Consider the following 15,482-nt stretch of genomic DNA (forward strand, 5'->3'; position numbering starts at 1 on the left):
TTTTTTTAAAAGAACATGAATTACTCTGCATTTGCTTACTAAATAACAAGAATATTTTAGTGAATCTCAATGGCCAGAGCAAGTAATCCAAGCAGAAGATATAAGAATATCTATCTAAAATTCACTATATAAAACAAAATAATGGTAATTAATATTTATCTCAGATATTTCTCACAATCCTCTAAGGTGGACCCTCTTAAGTTTTTCCATTGTACAGATAAGGAAAATGAATTGTAGCAATGTTAAGCAATTTGCTCAAGGTCACCGGGTCAGTTAAGGCAGGAGATGAACCTCAAAGCTCGTCTATGTCTACAGCCTAAGCCCTTAGCTACTACACTTCTCTGGATTATGGTATTTTTATACTTAAGGCTTCTTTTACACATTTCAATGGACCATTATAAAGATTCTGAATCACTGATCAAATCACTTATTTAAATTTGCTCTAGCATTACACTCCATAGACGAGATTTCTATTCTTTCAAAAAAAATTTCCTGAAAACTCTTTTATTGGGGCAGCTTATAAATAAATAGGCAATTTAGCAGTCTTTTGGGTTAATTACTATGAACAAATTAACTTAAATGCCTATGAGTCTTTGACAGAATTCTCCAGAATGCAAAATGAGCCAATCTTATTGATTCTAGCTTTAACCTCTAGAAGCATGGCTTTTTTTCCTTTGTCTTCCTCGCTGCTACTACTTTAGTGCAGGACATCATTTCTTGCTTAGACTGCTGAACATTGCTCCCAAATGTCCTCTAACCTGTTTCCTTTACAGACCATGCCCTACACTGCTACCATAGTTCCATCCTTAAAATACATATTTGATCATTTTACTCCTTCCCCCTAGGAGGAGCTTTCAACATTAAAAATCGAAGTCCAACAATTTTAATGTAATATACAAAGCCCCACCACCATTCCCACCACTACTTCCACTCCCACCACTACTCCTATCCAGTCCCAACCATCTTCTAGATACCACATCTCAGTATATTTCATCAAATATTATTTGCTTTGAAAATTGTCATCTTTCCACTTAATACTGCTTAGACTTGGGTTTGGCAGATTTGGGTTTTTTTTCCCCACAGGTTTTTGTTTTGCTTTTAAGAGAAATGCATGCTTAGTACATGCCTATTATTTTAAACCTAGCCACTCAGACCATCTGGCTCAGATCAGGAGCAGAGAAGGTGAGACAGACACCAGTGTACCTTTTGAAAGGCTTAAATGTGAGGATATAGGTAATTGCTTTCCTCTAGAATAATAATGAACTAGGCAAGTATGAATGTAATTAGAGGTAAGTTTAAATGTAAAAAAAGAAAGAGAAGCTTGATGAGATTAGATCTATTGCTTAAAATGAGGACTAGCAGAGAGTTCAAGCAGCAGCAAACATGTCCATCAGTCTCTGTGGTCACATTAGTACATGGTTCTCAACCTTGACTGCACATTAGAATCACCTGGAGAGTGTCTAAAAGTCCCTGCCCGGTGTTCTTCAGGGCAATTGCATCAAAACCTCTAGAAGTGAATGGCAGCTATTGGTATTTTTTAGAGCACCCCCAGGTGATTCCAAAATACAGCCAAAGTTGAAATTCACCCAGTTAAGACAAAAGTGATGAGAAAGGACCACAGAAGAAAGCTGACAGCTCACATAACTGGAAAGCAAAGATACATTATAGTGCCCATATCACAGTTATGATTTTTTCCAGGAATGCTTAGTAGCCTGGGACCAAGGACACGTAAAGGGAAAAGTCGAGTTTATCCAGAGTCGAAAAGCAGCAGGGTCCTAAACAATACAGACCTGATCTTAGAACACTGCAACTATTGAACATAGGCTCCAGACTGGGTAAGAGAAGTCAGGAAGTGACGACAGACTGAGCAAACAGCTGTCAATGAATTCGGTGAATGAGTGGGAATAGCAGCAGGAAAGAGGGACAAGTTGACATGTGAGAGAATTTCTGGGTTTAAAATTTAAGTTTTTTGAGGCAGCACCACTCTGAGTGATTATATAATCTGGAGCAAGGCCACAGCAGAGAATGATGGGAATAGAAAAGAGAATGGCTGGCTCCAATGACAAAGTTTTTGAAGACTGAGATTAGGGTGTTCACCAGGGCATCATGAATTTTAGAGTTACCCAGGCTATCTATAGGATCTAGGAAGGGAAAGAAATCAAGTGAAAGGGCTTTATGAAGTCTGGGACACAATCCAGAGTGAGTAGAGAATAGCAATGGCCAAATACAAGCTCAGGAGATGGGAGCCTTAATGAGGTAGAAAAGAAATAGCCTGAAATAGCAGAATGACTGCAAGAGACTGACACCCTAATCACAGAAGCCAAGTACCACGTGTTTGACAGAATGAAGAGCAGCTGTCTGAGAGAACAAAGGCGTCTCAAAGGATGAAAATGAAATATTATTTCAAACCCATAATTGTCCAGCTCATTCCCATCTTCAGCTTAATGTTCAACATTGGTTTCCACCGCTCAAGATAAAAACATGACCAGCGCCTACAAGGTCTAGCAAGACTAGGGTCTGCCTAACTCCCCAGCCTCATCACCTTCCATGCTCCATCCTGGCTCTCTGCATATCAGTCAAAGGGCCTTTTCCCAACTCACCAAATGTGCCATGTTCCCTCCCACCAAAGAGCCATTAAACATTGCTGTTTTGGCAGTCTCAAACTCTCTCACCTCTCTTTGTTCTCCATCCAGTTAACTCATTCGTGTTTCCATTTCCAACTCAAATATATTATGTACTTATAGAAACCGTACTCAACCTTCCACATTTGGTCAGTTGCTCTAGTACCACTTATGAACATTGTAGTTTTACACTTACTTAGGTGATCGTATAACTAATGTCTATCTCTACAACTGGGCTGTCAGTTCTATAAGGGCACAGGCTATATCCATCATATTCACCATATATTCCTAATGTCCAGCAAAGTCACTGACATATGGTAGGCCCACTATAAATACTGCTGAATCAATGAATGAAAACATAGATACACCACAAATGAATGAGAAGGAACATAGTGAAAAGAAAATGCTATTGGAATCTTAATGCTATTCATATAGCAGAGATATCACTTGTTGAGGGCTTCCTGTGTACCAGATATGGCTACTCACTTAATCCATGCATCAACCTCTAAGATAGGTTTTATTTCTTTCTTTCTTGAGACAGAGTCTTGCTCTGTCACCCAGGCTGGAGTGCGGTTGCGCAATCTTGGCTCACTGCAACCTCCACCTCCCAGGTTCAATTAATTCTCCTGCCTCCGCCTCCCAAGTAGCTGGGACTACAGGCATGTGCCACCACACCCAACTGATTTTTGTATTTTTAGTAGAGACGGGGTTTCACCATGTTGGTCAGGCTGATCATGAACTCCTGACCTCATGATCTACCTGCCTTAGCCTCCCAAAGTGCTGGGATTACAGGCATGAGCCACCGTGCCTAGCCTGCGATAGGTTTAATCGTCTCAATTTTGTAAACTGAACACTCAAAGAGATTAAAAGACTTTCCTGCTGGCCCCCAGCTGTAAGCAGTGAGAACCAGGATATTCCCAGGTAGAGGTACCTACCTTTATGTCAAGTTGACTATAAAGATACCTACAGTTAAAACCAAATTATCCTCAAAAAAGCAACTCTAGATGTGCACACATGTACGAACATATCTGAACATGTACTAGTTTGGCTTCAAGCTGGTACTCTGAATAGGGCATTTTACCATAGAATGGAGGTCCCAAGGGTTGAAAATAGAGCCAATAGAAGAAAATAGGTTTGGATGGTGCATTAGTCAGGGTCCTCTAGAGGGACCAAACTAATGGAATAGATACATATATAAAGAGAGTTTATTAAGGAGTATTAAACTCACACAATCACAAGGTCCCACAATAAGCCATCTGCAAGCTGAGGAGCAAGGAAGCCAGTTCAAGTTCCAAAGTTGAAGAACTTGAAGTCTGATGCTGGAGGATAGGAAGCATCCAACATGGGAGAAAGATGTATACCCTGGCTGAACGGGCATCTGATTAGAGGATGCCCACCCAAATTAAGGGTGGGTCTGCCTTTCCCAGCCCACTGACTCAAATGTTTTCTCCTTTGGAAATACCCTCACAGACACACCCAGGATCAATGCTTTGCATCCTTCAATCCAATCAAGTTGACACTCAGTATTAACCATCATAAGTACATCCCTTGTCAACGTGAACTCATACACATCTCCTGAGATCATATGTAAGTTTCAAATAAAGACAATAATAAAGTCATAATTATGCCTAATATAATACAACTATCCTATGTATAACTGAACACACACCAATACCCAACCCAAAAGCTATTACATAAAGTTAACAATACTTAAATAGTGGTAAGTCAGTAAATCTTATGTCATATGATAAAGTAAAACAGAAAATGAAGGCGTATTCTTAGTACAGTGTATATATACATGAACCAACATGTTTTTAACAAAAGAAGGAAAAAATACTCAAGAAAATTACAGTACTCATTTCTGCAACTGGTCATGTAGCTGGTATTGATGACTACCTTCTTCTACTACCCATTCTGTATTCCCTTTGCCTTCAACAAGCACCTCAGCAGGTCATGGATTTTTTTTCCTGGTGGAGTGACCCAAACCTTCATTCCTGAAGGGTCTTGGCCATTTACAGTCCTGCCTGGATTGGGCTGTTGTAGTTTCCAATTGACCTTAACCACAGGACATGGTAAATACTAAAAGACACCCTAATAGATCTCCTGTATTTCATGCATACTCTTACCTCTGTGGTGAAGTAGTAGACTGATTTCATCTTGATAGTCTAGGTCAATCACTCCAGCCAACACTGTAACTCCCTCCTTAGCCTGTTGACTTAAGGTAGGAGGTGCCCAAAGTGTTTAGGTGGCAATTCTAATTTCCAGTTTAATGGAATCATTGTTGTGTTTCCTCATGGCAGCATGCCTCCTTCTGGAACTAAGACCTCTAGGTCAGCAGGACATAATGTCACAGGAACAAGAAGCAAAATTTTGCAGATCACTAGGGGTAAGGGTGAGTGGTGCCACTTCCACTTTCACCATGAATCCTGGCTATGGGAGAAACAGTACCATATATTGGACACTGATTCAGAGCATAAACAACCTTCTGGAGAACTGTGTCCCAGCCCTACAAAGTACTGTCACCTATTTGGTGTTATAATTGTGACTTCAAAAGGCCATTCCATGATTCTATCAATCCAGCTACTTCAGGATGATGGGGAACGTTGTAAGACCAGTGAATTCCGTGAACATGAGCCCACTGCTGCATTTCCTTAGTGTAAAATGAGCGACTTGGTCAGAGACAATGCTCTGTGGAGTACCATGATGATGGATAAGGTATTTCATGAGTCTATGGATGGTAGTCTTAGCAGAAGCATTGCTGAGGTTACCTGTTAGTGAGCACTCACATGGGATACAAATTATCTTCACAGTGTTTGACCACTAAGAGAGGTCCATCCACACGCCTCTTCCTCAATTTTCTTTGTCACCAATTTTACAGTCATGCTTCTTCCAAGTCCCTGACCATCCAGCCAAACCATTGGCTACAGCCCATGAATCAGTATATAATCACACATCTGGCCATCTCTGGCCTTCAGGACCTGCTTGAGCCCGATCACAGATACACCACTTCCATTTGTTGATGGAATGCTGCTGTGCATGATCCACTTTTTGCCTAGATGGGTCAGAAAGCACCCAGTTCATGACAGGCAGTTCAGGTCACATGGTGACTTGATGATCCATAGTCAAACGGTCAGTTCCCACCAAAGCCCAGTAACAGGCCAAGGGCTGTCTCTCAAAAGGAGAGTAGTTATCTGCAGATGATGGCATGGTCTTGCTCCAAAATCCTAGAGGCCTCCACTGTGATTCACCTATGGGGGCCTGCCAAAGGCTCCAAAGAGCATCCCTATCTGCCATTGACACATGAAGCACCAGTGAATCTGCTGGGTCATATGGCCCAAGTGACAGAGCAGCTTGCACAGCAGCCTGGACCTATTGTAGAGCCTTCTACTGTTCTGGACCTCATTCAAAACTGGCAGCCTTTTGGGTCACTTGATAAATGGACTGGAGTAACACACCCAAATGAGGAATGTACTGCCTCCAAAATCGAAACAGGCCCACTATGTGTTGTGCCTCTTCCTTGGTTGTAGGAGGGGCCAAATGCAGCAACTTATCCTTCATCTTAGAAGGAATATCTCAACAGACCCCACACCACTGGACCCCTAAGAATTTTACTGAGGTGGAAGCTTACTGAATTTTAATCAGATTTTTTTTCCCATTCTCTGGCATGCAAATGTCTCACCAGTAAGTCCAATTTGTTTGCTACTTCTTGCTCACTGGATCCAATCAGCATAATGTCATCAATGTAATGGACCAGTGTGATATCTTGTGGAAGTGAAAACCACTCAAATTCTCTCCAAATAAGATTATGGCACAAAGCCAGAGAGTTGATATACCCCTGAGGTAGGGCAGGAAAGGTATATTGCTGGCTGAAGGCAAATTGCTTCTGGTGAACCTTATGGACAGGAATGGAGAAAAGGGCATTTGCCAAGTCAATGGCTGCATACCAGGTACCAGGAGATGTGTGAATTTGCTCATGCAATGTAACCACGTCTGGTACAGCAGCTGCAATTTGAGTCACCACTTGGTTAAGCTTACAATAATCCACAGTCTTTCTCCAAGATCGATCTGTCTTCTGCATAGGCCAAACAGGAGAGTTGAACAGGGATGTGGTAGGAATCACCACCCCCGCGTCTTTCAAGTCCTTGATGATGGCACTAATCTCTGCAGTTCCCCAGGGATGTGATATTGTTTTTGATTTACTATTTTTCTAGATAAAGGAAGCTCTAAAAGCTTCCATTTCCTACCATAACAGCTCTCACTCTACCAGTCAGGGAGTCAATGTAGGGGTTCTACCAGCTGCTAAGTATGTTTATGCCAATTATGCATTCTGGCACTGGGGAAATGACCACAGGATGAGTCCAGGGCCCCAGTGGACCCACTGTAAGTCCGACCTGAGCTAAAACTCCACTAATTACCTGACCTCCATAAGCCCCTACTTTAACTAGAGTTCTACAATGATGTTTTGGGTCCACTGGAATCAATGTCAGCTCAGTGTCCAGTAGTCTCTGAAATGTCTGATCATTTCCCTTTCCCCAATGCACAGATACCCTGGTAAAAGGCTGGAGGTCTCCTTGGGGGAGGATGGGAGAAAGATTAGCAGCATAAATTGTTGGTAGTGTAATGGGGTCCTTCCTCAAGGGGACCCAGCCTCCCCTCCATTCAAGGGGTTTTGGGTCTGTAAACTAGCGCAAGTCTGGAAATTGACCGAGGGGCTGTGATTCTCTGTTTTTATAATTCAAATTAGTCTTTTGTCTGTTTGACCTGGAAATTTTCTGTTCATATAAATTAAGTAGAAATGCAGTAGGCTATCAATTTCACTTCTAGGAGCACTGTGATTAATTAGCCAATGTCAGAGCTCTACATGAGTCAGACTATTCTGATTGTTGCTTTGCCTCTGCTGTCCATTACAGTAGCTATGTCTACCTTGCCTTTGATGGTTAGAGTGCCACCACTTGGCCCTGCCACCTCAGGATCCAGTTATTCTCATTGTATTTAAATTTTGTAGTTGAGTGACTATGGTTCCCACTGTTAGATTTGACAGACCGAGAAGAGCAATTACAGGGCGTTTCAAAGATGCAGGTGCTGCCCTCACAAATCTGTTTTGCAAAGCACTGGTCAAGGGTAAATCTTCTGGACCCCCCCCCCAGCTGGGAAGAGTAGGTCTAAAGTGACTAATCCACTCCATCATCCCAATCTCCCTAAGTCTTTGGATCACCTCCTCTACATTAAACCAAGGGAGATCAGACATTTTCAGCCCTCTCACAATGGGACATCTTTTAATCCATATTTCAGCTAAGCAAATAAACTATTAGAACATTTTTTAACCCCTTGAGCTGCAACATTAAATGCAGAACGCCTACTTAATGGGCCCAAATCAATAAATTTAGCCTGATCCAACTCTATGTTCCTTCCACCATTATCCCAACACCCTTAATATCCACTCCCATGTCTGTTTTCCAGATTTCTGCATATATAAATTGGAAAACTCGAGCAATTGTTTTTAAGTGTGGTGCACCTCCTCATGGGTCACATTCTGAACCACGCCTCTAGGGGCCCGCCAGGACTTTAGTTATAGGTCTAGAAGCAAATAGGGGTATTGGGTGGCTCCTGAGAATCAACATCATCTTGCCTGGCAACTGCCTCACGGGAGGCCATCACATTGCCTCAGGCAGCGCAGGGTTCATCTCCTCAGACAAAGGTGGAAAGGCTGATGGCAGTGTGGGTCCGGGAATGCATGCTGCCATTACTAGGGATGGAGAAGCAGCTTCTTCTGGCAAAAAAAAAGGTTCATCAGGGTTTACAAGCTGAGTGTCCCCAGCTTCATCAAGGTCCTCCCACACATCCCCATTCCAAGTTGCAGGGTCCCATTCTTTTCCAATTAGTGCCCTTATTTTAACAGTAGACACCTGGCAAGGCTGTGCACACATCTTTCGTTGCAGGTCAGCCACTCGCATGATAAGAGTTTGTGTCTGTTTTTCCACAATTTCAACTCTTTCACTACAAGAGATAAGACTCTCACTAAGGGCAATCTTAGGAGACTTAAGGCTCAGTATCTGCTTCTGAAGCCAGGAATTAGAATCCCCGAGTTCATCGTTTTCCTTCATCACTTTGTCCAGTGAACTTAGGAGGAACCAACCCACTTCATTACTTTTCTTAGTTCTCTACATATAGCCAAAAGTATTATGTACAGAGTCACTAAACTCTTTGCCTCCCACAAGCAGCGAATCAGGAGTGTCAAATGCATTTATTTTGCATTACTCTCTAAACAGTTCATGCCAAGGACTATCAGTGTTCTCCACACTATTAGAAGTAGAGTCCCTAGCATTTTTGGGTCTAATCATATTAAGCAGCCCAAAGTTCAAGAACCTGAAGTCCGCTGTTCAAGGACAGGAAGCATCCAACATGGGAAAAGATGTAGGATAGGAGGCTAAGCCAGTCTAGCCTTTTCACATTTTCCTGCCTGCTTTATATCCTGGCCGAGCGGACAGCTGATTAGATGGTGCCCAGTTAGATTAAGGGTGGGTCTGCCTTTCACAGCCCACTGACTCAAATGTTAATCTCCTTTGGAAACAGCCTCACAGACACACCCAGGATCAATACTTTGCATCCTTCAATCCAACCAAGTGCACACTCAGTATTAACCATCACAGGTGGGGAGTTTGATAAAATCCCTGAGAGGACAGGTAGCAAAATCCTCATGACAGTCACAAAAAAGATCAAGAAGGAGGAAGACTCAGCACAGATGCTGATTCACTCCCTCTGCAGAGATCTTTCCTGGGGTAGAAGCAAGTCTTCATTCCAGTAGAAGATCATGAAAGTGACCAGTTCCTGCTGATTACAAAAGTCTCCTCCATATTTTATGAAACGTAACTCTGACATCTCCATTTGGTATTTATTCAAATGCATGAGCTTCTTTTTAAGGAAAAATGGTTCCTAATGGAAGTATCCCCCAGGGCTCACAATTATGCAGCAGTAGTACGGTTTTCATGCAGGCTCCTTAACATTTAAAATAGAATTCAAACTTGTCCACAATGATAGGTCCAGAGCTCATGAACCTCTACACACATACGAAATATCTGAGAAAAGAAACTTTACTATTTTTTTTTCTATTTAGTAGTGGTCAAAAAGCCAAATGAGAGTAAAAGTGATTCACATACTGTATTAGGTTTCCAAAGCTGCCATAGCAAAGTGGTACAAACTCGGTGCTTAACACAACAGAAATTTATTCTGTCACATTTCTGGAGGCTAGAAATCTGAAATCAAGGTATCAGTAGGGCTGTGCTCTCTCTGAAGTCTCTAAAAGAGAATCCTTCCTTGCCTCTTCCTAGCTTCTGGTGGTTGCTTGCAATCCTTGGTGTCCCTTGGCTTGTGCTGGCATCACTTCGATCTCTGCCTCTCTCACATGGCCACTTCCTGTGTGTGTGTGTGTCCCTCTGTCCAAATTTCCCTTTTCTTGTAAGGATATCAATCATTGAAGGAGGACCCTCTCCAATGAGTATGACCTCATCTTAACTTGATTCTATCTACAAAGAGACTCTATTTCCAAATAAGGTTATGTTCACAGGTACTGGGGGTGAAGTCTTAAAGGTATCTTTTTGGGGGACAGAATTCAACCCACAACACATACTAACCACCTGGTCTGGATTACCAGAAAGCAGCACACCTGCACTTGGCCTTCACTGAAGGCTTGTAGTTATTCAGTAAAATGCCCCTCACTTTTATAAAAAAGTTTAAACATAAGTATATGAAAAAAACAAATTGGCTTCTTCTACAAAATCACTATTGAAGATGCTTTTTTTTCCTCAAAAGTCTTTTTATAATTACCATGAAAAAAGTTTATTTCTTATGATGACAGTAAAAAATTTTCTTCCGTTTGGCAATTAGGAAGCTTACTAGTCTGCACTATAGTACTATAATAATACTCAGTAGTCTACAGTACCATAATACTACAGTAGTCTGGGTGTTTCTCAAGTTTGAATGGAGACAGTAAGTTAGGAAGGGAAATGATTAAAAACACAGATGCCTGGGACCCACTCCAAACCTATAAAATCAGAAGTGATGGGGATGAGGCCCAGGCTTATTCACTTCTCACAAGCAGCCAGTCATTCTGCTATACACCAAGTTTGAGTGCCACCAGCCTAGGGCTTTTACACCCCATTTCCCCCTTTATTCTCAGGGGTGTATGGTTTATGAGTTTTATATTTTAATGCTCTTATGTCCTTTATTGCAAGCTATATTTTTTTTAGCTATTTACAATTAACATTAACAAGCAATTTATAAATACTATATTTCTGAACTACACATGTGAAATAATACATTTTAGGTCCTGTAGCACTTTTTTTCTGTAGCACATATATTTTCAAACAGATGGCTTTATTCATGCTTACCAAGTCCCTCTGAGGTACAATGGAAGAAGAAACATATTCCCTTCGAAAATAGAGGCTCAAGTCCAAGTCAAACTGAGTATTTATTAAACACCTTTAATGTTCAAGACACTTAAATATCACCTCATCAGGGCAGGTTATAGCTAGGGAGGTACATCTCTGAATATGGAAAGGTTAGTGTACCACTTAAACACAGGACACTGATTTATCATCTCTGGTTTGTATAGAATTAAATAGTCTGGACAATTTAATTATTTTAATTGATCAGCGTAAGTAGTTGTGAACAATTCAGAATAAGAGCTCGAAGTACAAGTACTTTCTTTCCACATTATTATTCTCATCTTCTGTTCATATATGAAAACTAAAGCCTCCTAAAGATTATAAAGTACTGCAAAGTATGATAGTCACTAAGGTGAAAAAAAATTACTAGTTTCTATGGCTGTCTATAGTTCAACTTATCTGAAAAAATATATAGTCAGTTTTAAGTCTTTTGTGAAATCCCTTGTGAGTATCTACTGTTGACTGTGGTTAGAATACAGTCAAAAGTATAATCAGATTGCATCATCACCATCACCTGCTCAGTTGAAGAAACACGTGCTCATGAGGCTGAAGTTGGTTTATTGTACTACACTCTCATGTGGGCTTGCCAGACAGATTAGTCACCATTTTGCAGCTGGTTTCAAATTCAGTTGCTGCAATACAAGTGCAGATGCAATGGCTTACCCTAATTATATTGCTCCAGTTTAATCTTTCCATTTGTAGCATACTATATACTGGATCAAATTCAAGACTCTGGATTGGTTTCAAACAGAAGAGACTTCAAAATCACATATTTGTGATCCTCTCCTAAAGCTTGCTGATCATATTTCATCATCGTATCTTTTGGATCTTCTGAATCCACCCCAAAGGTGTTTTTAGGTTTCTAAGCCTTCACTAGATCTTGATAATTAATAAAAATGCAGGAAAAAAAAAAAACAGTTCTTAAAGTTTTTTTAAACAAAAAAAAAGCAAAGTTATGTCATCTCTAAAAATACTTTTATATTTTTTAAAATTTCAAGGTTTTTCCTGTTTGGAATTAAATATACAAGTAAATCCTAAGGAAATTAATTGCAATCAGGGGTTTCTAAACTTGACTGATGATCAAAATCACTTGGGAAGCTTTAAAAACATGCATTTCACCCTATACCTGTTGAATCATAATTTAAAGAGATTTCTTTTTAAATTAATCTAGAAGTTAAATAAAGCTTACGCTGGTTTGCTTTGAGAGTAAGAAAGAAAAAAGAAAGGTTCCTGCCTATCTCAGGCAGGTCTTTTTAACTGCCTGCTACTGTCCATATTTAATAAATGCCATCTGTCAAGAACGATGTCTAAGAGATGATGTAATCAGAAGAACTTTAAAATATAAGAAAAAATAAAATCCTAGCATCATCAGATTCACAGAAGCTACTCAGAGAAGAGGCTCCAAGAGGAGATTTTTGGATGTGAAAAATAATGCCAAAGAGTACAACACACGTTTAAAATAGTCTTCATTTTGTTAAGTATCTGTTTAAATTTGTTGGATACACAGTTTTTTCCTTCAAAATAACTTATAGGCATGATTTTGAAGACATATATAGTCAGGATTATGCATTTTTACTCCCTTGTTTCTTATTCATTCATTCCACACTAGTGCTGGGAATATGGTGATAAGAACAAACAACCCATGTCCTCACCACGCATACAGTATCATAGATGGCATTATAAAACATATCAAAATAGTTTTATGGTTAAAATAAAGTATATCATAAGAAATTCAAATCAGTATATTTCAAAACACCCTTGGGGATAAAAATAACACCTTCAAGTTATAGTTGACACAGTATTTCAAAAAATCACTAAAGTTCTGCAATTTCTCCTTCCCAAATTAATAATGCCAGTTTTACTTTATCTGATCTAAAAATTATTATACAAAAATGTGAAGTTAATAAGTGAACGATACATCATAGGTTATTCAATACATAGCTAAAATTAAAACTCACTGTGTCAATTCTAAAAATTAGACTTCCCTGTAATCCCAGCACTTTGGGAGGCCGAGGCGGGTGGATCACGAGGTCAAGAGATCGAGACCATCATGGTCAACATGGTGAAACCCCGTCTCTACTAAAAATACAAAAAATTAGCTGGGCATGGTGGCGCGTGCCTGTAATCCCAGCTACTCGGGAGGCAGAGGCAGGAGAATTGCCTGAACCCAGGAGGCGGAGGTTGCGGTGAGCCGAGATCGCGCCATTGCACTCCAGCCTGGGTAAAAAGAACGAAACTCCATCTCAAAAAAAAAAAAAAAAAAAAAAACTAGACTTCCCTAAAGTAAACTCTAAAAACAACTATGACAAAGAGAATCTACAGTACTTTGTGACTCTTAATATTATAATTAAACATCAGGTTTAATTAATAGAGAGGTTTCCTACATAGATTTTCATATAACAGAATATGTCAACTGGATAATTATGACCAATCATAAACTTAAGCATAAAAGGTGGTGGTAAGATCAAAACAAAATCTTAAAGATAAAATTTCAAACTCATACTCTGAACCAGGCCACAGTTCCTGAACTATACAATTACAAACTAACTTCTTTGTTATTTAAACTGCATTTTACTCTTTACAAATACAAGTAGTTTTGCAAGTACTCCACACTGTTAATCCCCTAAAGTGGGAAAACCACATGAATTAAAATAAGTAGAGGCCATGTTAGCCAATGTGATTGAGACCATTTCTTCATTTAATAAAAAAAATCAGTTAAAGTGGGAAATTATAAAAAATATACACATATCTTAAACATTTTATTTTAATTCAAAACAAATCATATTCATTTAATAAAGTACTTTGGAAGTAGCGGCGTTGTCTGAGGTAAATGTCCCAGGTTCGTCGTCTCCCGCCAAAGAAGTCAAAGACGAGGACACACAAGGAGTGAGCTTAAGAGTGTTAGTTTAATAGGTGAAAGAAAGAGAAAAGCTACCCTCCTCGTGGAGAGGAAGGGTTCGTGGCAAGATGCGGTTGGTTTTATAGGAGGTCGTGTCTCCATAGGGCTGGAGAGACTGGTCAGACCAGGTGTGCCATTTACATAGCCTGGGAAGAACCTGGCCACCCCATCTTAATCTTTTATTAGACAGATGGGTTCACTACCCAGCCAGCGCCATGTTGCCTGCCTCTTTATTGCACACGTGGTGACAAAGAAAAGGTCAGGTGAGCCTCCATGTTGAACATACCGGCTTCCAAGTAGCCCTTTTCTATTGGTACAACTGCCAGCATTCACCTGTGCAAGCTTCCAGCTTGCTTATCTGTCTGCAGCTCAATTTTTCAGGCTGCCCTTTGTTAGAAAAGAAATGTTTTTGGGGCTGCTTTTCATTAAAAAGGAAACCTTGCCAAAGACTCTCCTACCCTCACTAACTGCCTAAATAATTTCTTTCTAGTTCCTGTATCACTTGGAAGTTATAAGAATAAATATAATTTTCTTGGCATTGTTTCTTCCCATGTTGTAGTAATACCAAATCCTGATTCAAGCTGATATTCGATACAACATAGAACTATTTCTAGAGCATCTATAACTACCAACAGCATGAGTAATTTTTGCCTCTGGAAGCTCTTATCTCCTCCTCCTCTTCATATTAAATCCATCCTTTTCTGCCACAGCTTGTTTGCTTTCTGCATCCATAATTTCATTTTCAAGAAATAATTTCTTAACTGTAACCATATGTCTGACATATATTAGTTTCAAATTTAAAAAATTATTCAATTTGTCTGATACTTAAAAGTAAATAAAAATAAATATACAATTGCAAAAAACTATGTTTTATACTACCTCCTTGTAGTTAAGGATATTTTTAAGTCATAGTTTTTAACCAAAGTTTAGTAAATGCTTAAATGTAAATTTTGCTCTATGCTCTCACTATACTATTTTTTAAATATTTGATGTTATTCTATTTTATATGACTGCTACTACTGTCTTATACTTCTTTTTCCAAATTAAAACTCAAAGCTCTTTTTTACATCTTCTCTTTACATATTCTGATTCATGGGTTAGAGGAAGGATATTCCATTCAATGGTAAAACTATGACTTTTAGGTCATTTTCTTTTTTTATCAGGAAATCTGTGGATCTTCATTTTCATTTTAAAAAATAATTGTTATTGAAAAACTCTATCCTCAACTGAATGAAAACAGAGCTCTTTGTACTGTTTATCACTGCATACCCAACACCCAGCATATCACCTAGCACACAGAAATATTCACATATTGTCTGAATGCATGAATGTTTATATAATTTCATGGAAGCAGTAATTAATGAAATAAGGGTGCACATCCCTAAGTTACTTATCAGGGAACTAGTGTTGGTTGTCAAGATCTTCAAGTTTCAGATTTAGGAGAAAATTCATTAAGTTAGCTATATAAGCTCTAAGGTCAACTCTTCTGCTACTACCACTCACCAAGATCACTAATAA

At 39.5% G+C, this 15,482-nt stretch overlaps 1 protein-coding gene across 4 annotated transcripts in view; it reads right to left on the minus strand.

The window, feature by feature from the left end:
• The window catches only part of UMAD1 (UBAP1-MVB12-associated (UMA) domain containing 1), a 254,941-nt gene that overhangs the window by 158,996 nt on the left and 80,463 nt on the right, over positions 1–15,482 (minus strand). The window lies entirely within an intron of this gene.

The sequence above is a fragment of the Aotus nancymaae genome, unplaced genomic scaffold (assembly GCF_030222135.1).
Source record: "Aotus nancymaae isolate 86718 unplaced genomic scaffold, 86718_ANA_hifiasm-v0.15.2.pri h1tg000025l, whole genome shotgun sequence".
Classification (NCBI taxonomy): Eukaryota; Metazoa; Chordata; class Mammalia; order Primates; family Aotidae; genus Aotus; species Aotus nancymaae.